This window comes from Benincasa hispida, chromosome 7 (assembly GCF_027475165.1).
Source record: "Benincasa hispida cultivar pf3 chromosome 7, pf3_genome.v1.1, whole genome shotgun sequence".
In the NCBI taxonomy this organism is placed as follows: Eukaryota; Viridiplantae; Streptophyta; class Magnoliopsida; order Cucurbitales; family Cucurbitaceae; genus Benincasa; species Benincasa hispida.
The window spans coordinates 18744669-18758097 of record NC_143484.1 but is presented as its reverse complement, the minus strand read 5'-3'; the positions used below and the strand labels follow the sequence as shown (position 1 = coordinate 18758097).

Here is a 13429-nt window from a genome sequence, read left to right as displayed (position 1 = left end):
CTTCAATAAATCCAAGCATGAGTTGTATCCCATGAAGCAAATCTCTTTGCATGATAGTCTGTAATATATTGAAGAGATTGGAGAAAAGTTGAAGTGATTAAACCGAATGGATTTTTCTGAAAAATTCAAATGAAGAATGTGTTCTTCATTTTTGGTTGTTGCAGCGAGCTTTCTTCAAATTCCATTTTATTTAAGATTATTTTGAGTCTCACAACTCAATCTAGAGCACCAAAAGAATAGTAGAGAAGATCTTGTGGTGGTCTACACAAAGATTTGGAGGATTTTGCAGCTAGAAATAGAGATTTCAATGGTTCTTTAAATGTACGTTGTTGAAACCCATTAACTCTGTTTAAGCATGTTTCTTTTATGCCAAAATTAATGAATTAGAGTGTTTATGGATCATATTCTCTTCCGCTACGTGCTGGTGCCGATCCAACAACCGAATGTGCACATGTCCACATTATCCCGTTAGACGTGCTATAGGAAAGCTAACAATGTCTCCGGGTACAATCTCGGTTTTAAATGCGAGTCACGACAAGCAAAATATCATGAGTTAAATCAACCAATAAAATCTAGAAAACGCACTTCCCCATCATGCCAATTTCCAAACATTACACATATATATCATAACATATATATATAGAATTCAACATAACAAAATAATAAAACCACTTACAGTCCTTCTGTTTATCCTTCAAGAATATTCCAAGCATAACTCCTGGCCCGGTCTCCTTGAATTTCACTTCTTTTCCAGAAATTCCAAATTAGTCAAAAAAAACTCCTCCAGTAATTCCCTTTTAATCTAGGACTAACTTAAAAATAAAATAAGGAACAAAATGTATACTTCTTTAGAAAAATGAGGACAATAAAAACTTAAACCTAGAGTTGAGAGACTAAAATCATATGGAAACCTATCTTTTTTACCATGTACTATTTTATTATATGACCCCAATGCACAAAATGAAAAATCAAAAAATCAAAAATTTGAAGAAAGATACTCAAATTCACGAGCTTCACACTAATGAGACAAAACTCAAACTCAACTTTCACTATAATTGAATTTATTAGCCATACTTTATTACTCATGTGAAGTTGATGTCTTTAAAATTAAAACCAAAGATGAAAAATGAATACGCAAATCCTTATTGGGAAAACAGACTTTTGGTGTAATATTTTTAATTGGGTGATACGTTATTTCAGGATAAGGTCGAACAATATTTTTGAAATTCTTTTCTAAAAAGAGTATTTTCCAAATTTCACTAAAGCAACTCATACCGATAAAGTTTGGCCAGCTAAATTCACTTACATTATTCCTATATTTAGAATTCATTAACAAATATAGTACAAAGATTGATGGAAATACCTATCACATATTTACATAGATTCCTTGTATAAAAACACATTGTTCCGACATAAACCAAACGCCTAAAGTTGTAAAATCAAAGATGGTTAACCTTCAATGGCTTGTTCTTCCCCTCCTTGCAACTTTATCTTGCTTTTCTTTTTGTAAAGGAGACAGTGTCTCCTATGATTCAAATGCCATAATTATCAATGGTGAACGGCGTGTTATCTTCTCAGGATCAATTCATTATCCACGCAGCACCGAAGCAATGTGGCCTGATCTTATTCAAAAAGCTAAAGATGGTGGACTTGATGCAATCGAGACGTACATTTTTTGGGATCGCCACGAACCTCGACGACGAAAATATGATTTCTCTGGACATCTAAACTTTATCAAATTCTTCCAACTCGTTCAAGAGGCTGGGCTATATGTTGTGATGAGGATTGGTCCTTACGTGTGTGCCGAGTGGAACTATGGAGGCTTTCCACTGTGGTTGCATAATATGCCGGGAATCCAACTTCGAACTGACAATCAAGTCTACAAGAATGAAATGCAAACTTTCACAACAAAGATAGTGAATATGTGCAAACAAGCCAACCTCTTTGCATCACAGGGCGGCCAATAATCTTAGCTCAAATCGAGAACGAGTATGGAAACGTGATGACCCCATATGGAAGCGCAGGAAAAACATATATCAACTGGTGTGCTCAAATGGCTGAATCTCTCAATATTGGTGTTCCATGGATCATGTGCCAACAAAGTGATGCCCCACAACCTATCATTAATACATGCAATGGATTCTATTGTGATAACTTTAGTCGTAAGAATCCTAAGAGCCCAAAAATGTTTACTGAAAATTGGGTGGGATGGTTCAAGAAATGGGGCGATAAAGACCCTTATAGAAGTGCAGAAGATATAGCTTTTTCTGTGGCAAGATTTTTTCAATCTGGTGGTGTGTTTAACAACTATTACATGTATCATGGAGACACAAACTTTGGAAGAACATCGGGAGGTCCATTCATTACTACGTCGTATGATTACAACGCCCCACTTGATGAATATGGAAACGTGAATCAACCTAAATGGGGACATCTCAAACAACTCCACGAATCCATCAAAATGGGAGAGAAGATTCTCACCAACGGCACCCATTCAGACCAAAAATTTGGTAGCTTTGTTACTTTAACGAAATTCTCCAACCCCACAGTAGGGGAGAGGTTTTGTTTTTTGAGCAACACTGATGCCAGCAATGATGCTACCATAGATTTGCAGGCAGATGGAAAGTACTTTGTACCAGCTTGGTCTGTGAGCATTCTTAACGGTTGCAACAAAGAGCTTTTCAACACTGCAAAGATCAATTCCCAAACATCTATGTTTGTGAAGGTGCAGAATGAGAAGGAAAATGCACAACTGTCGTGGGTTTGGGCTCCGGAGCCCATGAGAGATACTCTACAAGGAAAAGGTACATTTAATGCAAACCTTCTTTTGGAACAAAAAGGAACCACGGTTGATTTTAGTGACTACTTGTGGTATATGACAAATGTTGAAACTAATTCAACATCTTCACTTCAAAATGTAACTCTACAAGTGAATACAAAAGGTCATGTGCTTCATGCCTTTGTTAATAGACGGTACATTGGATCACAATGGGGAAGCAATGGCCAGAGTTTTGTATTTGAGAAACCCATTCTATTAAAAGTCGGAACCAACACCATAACCCTTTTGAGTGGAACAGTAGGATTGAAAAATTATGATGCATTTTATGACACGATGCCAACTGGAATTGATGGAGGTCCCATTTATCTTATTGGAGATGGAAATGTCACAACTGATTTGTCATCAAATTTATGGTCTTATAAGGTTGGATTAAATGGAGAAATGAAGCAACTTTACAACCCAATGTTCTCACAGAGAACAAAATGGAGCACATTAAATAAAAAACCTATTGGCAGGAGAATGACATGGTACAAAACAAGCTTTAAGACACCCTCAGGAATTGACCTGTAGCATTGGACATGCAAGGAATGGGAAAAGGTCAGGCTTGGGTAAATGGACAAAGCATAGGTCGATTTTGGCCTTCTTTCATTGCTGGCAATGATAGTTGCAGCGCAACCTGTGACTATAGAGGTGCATATGACCCTAGCAAGTGCGTTGGAAATTGTGGGAATCCTTCCCAAAGATGGTATCATGTTCCAAGATCGTTTCTATCAGATGACACCAACACGTTGGTTTTGTTTGAAGAAATTGGTGGAAATCCTCAACAAGTCATAGTTCAGACCATCACTATAGGAACAATATGTGGAAGTGCTAATGAAGGAAGTACGTTAGAGTTGTCTTGTCAGGGAGGGCATATCATCTCTGAGATCCAATTTGCTAGCTATGGAAATCCAGAGGGAAAATGTGGTTCATTCAAAAAAGGTTCATGGGATGTTTCAAATAGTGCTCTTTTGGTGGAAAAGACTTGCATTGGTATGGAAAATTGTTCAATTGATGTATCTACAAAGTCATTTGGATTGGGCAATGCTACTAATTTATCTGCAAGATTAGCAGTTCAAGCACTATGCTCAAAGAATCGAGTAATGTAATATATATATATATTATCATTCGAGCTAACAAATTTATTTTCTTTCCTTTTTGTGGTATGATTTATTAATCACAAACCTGAGAGAAATTAGAAACGTCAAAACAAGTTTTTCTTCTTAAAAATAAAAAAAATGATAAAATATTCCGAAGCTTCGTCTAAATAATCTAAACAACAAATAATCTGTTAGTAGAAATTATCTAACACCCAATAATAATAATCTAAACATGCTATTAGTATTAGCTTCTATCACTTGTAACATGCTATCAGTAGTAGCTTCTATCAATCATAACCCTTGAACACCATGTTGCCCCTTTCTTGTCATTCCCAAACATTTATAAGTCCATTTTCTTTTCGATGATAGCTTCTATCATTGATAAACATGCTATTAGTGATAACTTGTAGGCATTCCACTTACATTTTAGTTCGAGATCTAACTTTATTAATTAAATTCACTAAGTTGGCTAACAATGATAGATTTCCATCAAAGATTAAGCTATCGATGATAGAAAATATTAGTAGCTATCACGGATAGATTTTCATTTGCTATTTATAATTATTATTTGATATAACAATCAAACTTGATGATTGGTTTGTTGGTGTTAAGTCACTTATGAATTGAGTACTTTCAAGTCTTGGCTACGAAACTCGACTTCATAATTCTTGTGAAAAAATGGGGAAGAAGAAAAAATTCAAATAAAGGAAAGAAAAATTTTAAAAATAAGAGAAAGAGAATAAGCAAAAACTAAAGAAAGGAAAGAAAATTAAATAGAAAAAAAGAAAGCAAAAACCAAAAATTGAAAGAAAAATAAAAAGATAAAAGATAAAAGAAAGGTAAGAAGGGAGAAAGAAAATAAAATAAAATAATAAAATAATAAAAAAGGAAAAGAGAAGAAGCAAAAATTGGAAAAATAAATGAAAATAAAAAATAATAAAAAACCGAAGAAAGAAAATAAAAACATAAAAAAAGAAAAAATTGAAGAAAGAAAAGAAAATTAGAAAAGAAAAGAAAGAGAAAAGGAAAAAAGAATGAAATAAAAGAAAATAAAAAAATAAAGGAAAGAAAATAAAAGGAAAAAATAAGAAAATAAAAGAAAATAAAAAAATAAAGGAAAGAATAAAAAAAAAAAAAAAGGGAAGTAACAAAAACTGAGAAAGAAAAGAAAAGAAAATGAAAAAATGAAAAAATGGATAAAAGAAGCAAAAATCAAAGAAGAGAAAAAAAAGACTACAAAAAAATATGTACAACAAGATTTAAAGATTGACTAGTCAACTCATTTATATTTACAAATATTTTAAGGATGTAATACATTTTTAGATTTTTTCTCTTATTCTACTATATATTACAAATATCTTATTTTTACTGGAGTCACTATATTTTCGGAAAAGAGATATAAAATACGTACTTTAGTTGTATTTGATGAAAAATATATGAATGTTATTAGAGGGTTAAATATAAAAAATATTTTATTTGGACTATTTGATTATCTCTTAATTTCAAATTTTAACTTAAAGCCAAAATATTTGCTTTTTAATTTCGTCATAACCATCTTTTAATTTTTTTTTTTTCTTTTTGGCATTATTTTCATTTGAATGATTTGATTGTCCTCCTAATTTTAATCTTTAGTTCAAAAACCAAAATATTTATTTATTTTTTCTAAAAATTTCGTGATAATCATATATTAGTTTAAAACACATATATCTTTTTTATTATTTGTATGATTTGATATCTTCATAATTTCACACATTAATTTAAATCAAAATATTAATTTTCAAAACAAATTGTGATAATCCTAGTTAAAAGAAAATTCATTTTTACTTACGAGATACACTGATCGTTACATTCAAAAGAAAATTCAAAAAAATCTATGCTATATTTTACTGCATCCGAATCTTGTTTTATGTGATCCTTTAGGTTTGAAGTTGTAGCGTTGTTGGGAATGACTTGTTGTTTTGATGGTTACAGATCTTGTAGCCAGTAAACGATTACATATCTAATGTTTCAATGAAAGTGTATGACGGTTAAAAACCTATTGTTTAAAAATTATTTGATTGTTACAGATCTATGTAATGCTAATCGTCTCACACCGATTTCTCCCTAAGGTTAACAGAACACTCTTGACAGACGAGCGCTCGTCAGAAAAGTCTTGGAAACAAGAAAAAAACTTTTTCTTGGAGAAAATGAAAGAGATGGAAAATAGGGAGAAATAAATCTATCTGTCGTCTATTTATAAGAAAATTAAAAAAAAAAACATTTTAGATTTAAAATTAATTTTAGAGTAGTAGAATTAATGGGCATAATATCTTAGTGTGTTCAATCTACCACTATGTGTTATGAAGACCGAATGACTAACTAAATGTACAACTGATATAGAAGCTTCGATTGCTCAATGTTTGTTGTGGATTTCATTCTTCAGCACATGGAAATCTTATTTGAATCCCACTATATATCTAATACCTTTTAGCCATTTATGGCTATAATTTGACGAGTGAGAAGGAGTGTAAGGGGAAAATACTAAGTGACTTTTGTTTGATCATGATGATCAAGTTGAGAGTTATATTTCTTTTGATGTTGAATGCTCGTTTTTTAATGTGTATTAGCTCATAGTAATAGAAGACTATGACATTATGAATGAATATAGAACCTTTCTTAGGATTCAACCATTATAGTTCCCTCATGTTTTTCTTTCTTAATCTATGACTTCCTTATTTTTCATTTGGTTTCATCTGGTATTTTCTTGAACATTTTGAAACAAAAGGTTAGGGTGTTTTCTTGAACAATTTTCTAATCCAAGGTTTAATCTTTTATGAGCTAGTAGAGGAACCTTATAAACCTACAGATCATGAGCTCAAATAATTTGAGATTAATCGGTTAAACTGTTTAACCTGAATTTAATCAATATTCATTAACAACCGAGACATACCACTATAGTGTTAGGATAAGAAAACATGCAACGGAAGCAAACAGAATGAATAAGCACTAATTACATTTAATTTGATTTGTAAAACCATGCTTAAATAGAAACATCAGAAGAGAGTTTCTAAGCTACATACCTTTGATGAATTCTTCCAATTCCAAGCTTTTCTTCAAGTGATTCCAGCTCCAACTCTTCAGTGAACCATCAATTGTGGATAAATCCACTACTGAGGTTTTTTTTTATTTTCAATTCCTTTATATTTAATTAATTCTAAAATTAATTAAAAACTAAATTTAATTCATTCACAATTAATTAAATAAAAAATTTCAAAATCTAGTTTCTGAAATTGAATTGAAAATTGAAATTATTTGATTTTTAATTAATTAAATAACAATTTAATATAAACCCTAATTTGAAATTGAACTTTTTAGAATTCAAACCTTAATTTTAATTCGAACATTTTCAAACTGAAATTCAATTTGAACAATTCAAATTGATATCATTCTATATTCATTCAATTCAATAATTCAAGGAATGTTTTACGAGTTAGTAAAAGGATCTTATGGACCTATAGATCATGAGTTCCAACGATTTAAGATTAATTGGCTAAAACTCTTTAGACCAAATTAATCAGTATTCCTTAGCTACCAAGTCACACCACTATAGCTCGTTAGTTGCACTCTCCTCACTATAGATATATTTATGGCCAGTTGATTTAACTATAATCAGTAAGTCGACCCTTCACAAGTGGTTTGTAATAATGGCTAGGTCAATATGCTATTTTACTAACGATATCTTGCTCCTTAAGTTTCACTAATCCTCTAATGAACAATTGGTTTGTGATCATATACCTAAACTGGATCCCTTTCGGGCCAACGAGAGGGTGGGGCCCCTTGTTCAAGACCTGAATTCAGTACTTAAGAGAACAACCTTTCTTCTTATCCCTAAATTGGGTAGGCGTGAATTTCTTATTGCACCCTATGTCCCCAGCTATCTTCTAGGTCTTACTGCTGAAATAGAAGCCTTATTGAGCTGACGCTGTTGAGCCAATCCTCACTTATGCAAATCTAAGAATAATCTCGAATAAACAGAAGTTCATAATTGGCTCAGGATTAAGATCGAGTTACCTAGATCATCTAAGAGAAATAGTGTGAGCCCTCTCTTCTTCTACTGATTCTTAGAATATTATGAAGCATATAGTTGCGATTGAATCGGGGACTCGAGATAAAGTTTGATGTGGATCTCTTGTTAAGATTATAATTAAAAATAAAAAGATTTGGATTGACGTTTGTTTCATTTAGGAAGAGGAAATAAGAATTCAAGGAATAATTTGAGGGTAACGGACCTAGTTAAGCATGTAAAGTAAATTCGATGATGAATTTGGCATGTGTGGGATAGGTCAAAGTCAATTGTCAAAGTCAATGGTCAAATGGTCAAAGTCAAAGTAGAAGAAAAGTCAACATTTTGAAAAGTGGTGAAATTTTGGTAAATTCTGAGTTTTAAAATTAAATTTGGCTTGTTTAAGACTTATTGGGCATAAATGTGCTGGAAATTAAAGGAAATTAAGGGAAAATGATGACAATCGAGAGGAAAAGGAAATTAATCATCTGGGCACGTGTTAAACTGGAAATTGAAGCTGAAAAACGAAGAGAAAAAGGGAATTTCGATTTTTTTTTAGTTTGGCTGACCGAAGAAGTGGAAAAAATTGTTTCCGAATTAGAGTCGTTCATGTGAAGGAAAATTAGGCAAAATGCAATTAAATGAAAGAGGACGTAAAGAAGAAGCTCATAGGAGGCTTGAGTTGCAGAAATTTAGCCGGAGAAGTAAGGAAAACCAAGAAAAACAATGGCGCTAGAGTTATCACGAAAACAGAGGATGCTCGGGTTTTTAGCAAATTCATAGAGTTAGAGTCTAATTCGAAGCTCCAACTTTAAAGGTAAGTTACTTATAAGGTCCTTCTAGAGTTCTATGGTCTTTAATTTGATCATTATTACCTGGAATTTCTGATTTTAGACTCTAAAAGTTCTGCAACTTCCTGCCAAAAAAACAGGGGCACTGTGGAGAGTTTGGTCGATTCCGGGAGTTCTAGGGCAATTTGGACGTCCAAACTTTGAGGTAATTTAAATAGGAGGATGAGTAAAAGGTTTTTATAGGCTAATTAAGCTTTAAATGGCCAGAAAATGATTAAGCTTTCCGGGAGTTCTAGGGCAAGTCTGAAACGCTAACCGGAAAAACAGAGGCCAAATCTGGAAAATTCTGGGCTGGAGGTTGAAGAAAGAGGTGACTTTCCTAGTTTGACTTCTATCTGTCATCTATTGTCAGTCATTAAAAGCTGAAAAATCAATTTTAGGTTAATTGAGGTGTTCTCAAGCATAATTAGGGATCCAATTGGTATTGTTATGATACCTTAAACCTGAAATTAGAAGAAATTGGGATCCTAAGTCAACTATGAAGTTCATTAAGGTTTTAATTTGAAGCAAACCCTAATTAGGATTAATGAGAAAAATTAAGGAAAATTGGAATAGAATTAGTTCCTATTGAAGATTAATTTTAAGGTCTTGAGTTAATTTTAGAGCAATTGAAGGACCAAATTACAAAGCAAAGTCTACCTTGGATCAAATTAGGGATTTGGCAAAAGTTTAAGTGAAATTGGTTATACTTGAAGATTAATTTTCAAATAATTAGATTATGGTTATGTGAAGGATAACTAGAGGATTATGCATATAATTTCAGGATAAACGGGAGATGGAGAAACCAAAATTATGAGGAGGAGCCGATTAACACTGAGTGGTTTATTTTTTAATGTTTTGATATCGAAAGTAATTATTTATGATAGTATGCTATGATTTATGAAATGTGATGGCATGATCTGTTTTACTTGACTAATATTTCAAAAATGTTTAAATTAGGATTTCTAAACTCTCATTGGTTTATATGAGCTTGGTTTATGACAATGTAGTTTGGAACCAGAGTTTACACAATTGTGACTTGTATGATTTTATATGAAAACGTCTTGATGTTGAACTTAAAAATGCTGAATGTTTGTGAAAGTGGTTTCAAACTACTAATTCTTTTACTCGAGAGATGGTTATTTTCCCGTGCTACTTGAATGTGTTTCAGTAGCATCATTGAGGCGATCAGGGGGGTACCGAAGTTAGATGCGGCCAAAGTATATCGAGAAGTCCAGAGGAACCTACGCCTATAGCGCCACCCAGGCTATAAAGGGGCTACCACCAGGGTCAGATGTGGCTAGAGTCTACCGAGGAGTCTAAAGTAACCTGGGCCTATGGTGTGTATCTATGCCTAGCCTTGAGGCAGCTCTGCATGCACGTATGACCTTGTGATTTTGTTTAGATCGCGAGGGGCATTCTTTGTTTAGAGTAACCCGCCGTTGTAAACGAGTATTTGGGTACAGAGTTTGTGTGGTTTTCTGATGACGCCTGAATGTGTTTTATAATGTGATTTATATGAAATATGATCATGCCATTGTTTGAGTAATACGAGTTTGAGCTATTAATGAATCTTATATACGTTTCCAACAATTTATAGAATGTTTTTTTTATAATTCGTTGATGTTTGGAAAGAGAAAATTTATATTTATACTAAATGACCACTCACTGGGCTTTAGCTCATGCTTTTCATGTTTTATGTTTTTCCCCACCCCCAGGTAGCGACAAGTTCTGAGTGCCTGCTGAGACGTCAAACGCCACCAGTGTTATTAAACATCTATTGTATTGTTTGTGTATGTATTTGAAAGTATTCCAGAACAACAAGAACTTATGAGTTACATGTCATGGGAGGTTTTGTTCAAAATAATCATTGCTGTTGGTCTGTAAATCTTTTCAAACAGTATTGTTATTTAAACTGAATCAAATTCCTAAACTCTGTCAATGAACAAAGGTTATTTTTTGAAATTGTTTTGGATGTCTGGGTTTGATCTTCAGTATAGGATATGTTAAGAGTTGGGACGTTAAATGTCATAGAGAGAAGTGATATTTAACATCTTCACGCTTCATTTTAGGTTAGAACGAGGTGTGACAAATAGTCAGTCTTAAAAAATAAATAGTGTTATAAAGTTCGGGTGACTTATTTCTTGGTCCGATCTTACGCAAACTCATTGCATAGGACGCCCCCACTCCTCATATCCATACATAAACGAATCAGGATCACTTTGTTTATGGTATCTTACAACAAATTGCAAGAACTAAAACATGGGCAGCATCCGATAGTGTTATTAAAATAAGACACCCAACCTAAAGTTCAAGTATTCATATAGTAGCCATGGATCATAGTTTATTGGATTAAGAATTTATAAGCGCAATTTATAGATTCAATGACAACTTTATTGAAGTAATGTCGAATAACATCTTTATTGATAATTGAAGGAGTATATCAGCATGCAGTGGAAGCAACAAGGATCAATAAGCATTCTAACTCATTAATTTTGGTTGTATATAAAGCATGTGCATACAATAATAAGAGAGTTTCAAGTAACTGTAGATATAACTGTAGATATATTATGTCCACTCGATATAACCATGATTAGTAAGTTAACCATTCACAGGTTGTTCGTAATAATGGCTAGGTCAAATCTCTGTTTTACCCCTGAAATTACGTCTTGTTTCTTAAGTTCCAACTGATCCTTTAATGAACAATTGGTTTGTGATCCAGTCACTAAATAAGATCCCTCTCAGCCTAATGAGAGGGCAAGGCCCCTTGTTGAAGACCTAGATTCAGTACTTAAGAAAACCATCTTTCTCCTATCCCTAAATCGGGTAGGTGTGAATTCTGTCTTGCACCCTATGTCCCCAGCTATCTACCAGGTCTTACCTCTGAAATGGGAGGCTTATTGAGCCGGGGTCGTTGAGCCAACCTTCACCTAATGATATTGAATTTTTATATATTGAACTTTAGAGAACTTGGTCACTTTTTCTTAATTCAATACTTGCCAAAGTAAGATATATCAATATGTCTAATTTGTTAAGGTTTTATGAACTAAATAATGCAAATATGTAACTCTTGGTTATTGGGATCAATCTTGATTACAATGGTGCATTTTTAGTTGATTCAAGAATTATTGAATTAGTGAATTAGGTCTTTCCATACTATTTTGATCTTAGTCAAGATAGCTCTTGCTTAATGCAAATGATCAATTGATATGTGTTATCACCTCTATTAGTTGTTTCATTTAGGCTTGGTTAATTGCTTAATCAAGAAAATTAGGGTTATGCATTCTCAACATTTTGAGTTGCATAGACTAAGTGATTAATTAGCAAGATTCTAAAATTAATAAATGCCTATGATTATCAAGAATAATTAAGATGAGAAACCTAACTAAACTAGATCAACAATAATACTACTAAGTGGTTAATTAGCAAGATTCTAAAATTAATAAATTTAGCTTTTCTAAATTTTCTTTTCAAAAACGAAACCCCCTCTTCTAGCTACTAATTCGAGTTTAAAATTAGGTTAAACAGCATAGATTCCCTATGGACCGACCTCGTGTGGATTTTCTAAAGGGCTTTAGGAGAGAGATATGTGTTGTATATTGTGTGGGCATTTAGGAGTGAAGCTTGAGTTTTTTTTTTTTGTTCGGTTTCTTCCATGGAATGATATTTTCTTAGATAATATTACTTTTACTTATAATGTCGACTACTAAAATCCAAATTCTATTATTAATGTCTGGAATTTATTATCTTCTATTGCTATGTTATTGTTGCAACCTCTTTTACAATCTGAATTTTGTTTTTTGTTTTTTATATTTTCATTTAAGTTTAATAGAACTGAAATGAGGACTTTATGATGCTTTTAAGCTATCTTTTATATTTCATTTTGAAATTGTGGGGCTAGGAGCTTTAAAGCTTATAGGGTACCCTTGGGAAAAACTAGAACATGTAGATATTGATATCAATTCAATTGCTTTTGTTGCTTGAGTATTACTTCCTTTGGTTCCGTATTAATTTGGTTTCCTGAATGAAAAATTTCGTTCTCAAGATATCTTAATGCTCAAATGTAGTTGAAGACTTGTAATTTGTCTTACTTTCTCCAGGTTGGAATGTTGTAGAGCTAGAAATGACAAGTATGTATTGGGAACTTGTTTATTTTCCACAATTTGTTTTTGGAAGTTGATCATTGCTTATCGCATTTCTTACTAGATTTACAATCATAGATAAATCATGGATGCACAAGAGTAGATTATTCAAAGATTATCAATTGGCTGTGGAAAATTTCATAAAATTTGGATTTTCTAATACAAATAGCTCCTATATTCGTTGTCCTTGTATTTTTTTACAACTTCCAGTTGGGCTTTTTGGCATAAGTCGAAAGAGTTATCCTGCAGGAAGACATAATTAACTTTTGTCATGTGGATGTGAAGATCAGACATGAGGATTTCTATGAGCAGTGAAATGATCATTCCAAATTCCATTCCATATTGAACATACACAATTACAATACAAGAAATGAAAATTAACAGGTCATATACAATACAAAACTACAGCATGTTTTACAATGAGATCAAGAGAGAAAATATCATACCTTTGAAGACTTATTCTTCAAACTCCATCGATAATGGACGTTGGTTCAGTC

General features: G+C 32.7%; 1 pseudogene; it reads left to right on the top strand.

Moving 5' to 3' along the window:
- Nucleotides 1-1445: 1445 nt before the first annotated feature.
- On the top strand, nucleotides 1446-3927 carry LOC150034986 (beta-galactosidase 7 pseudogene; annotated as a pseudogene).
- Nucleotides 3928-13429: the final 9502 nt, after the last annotated feature.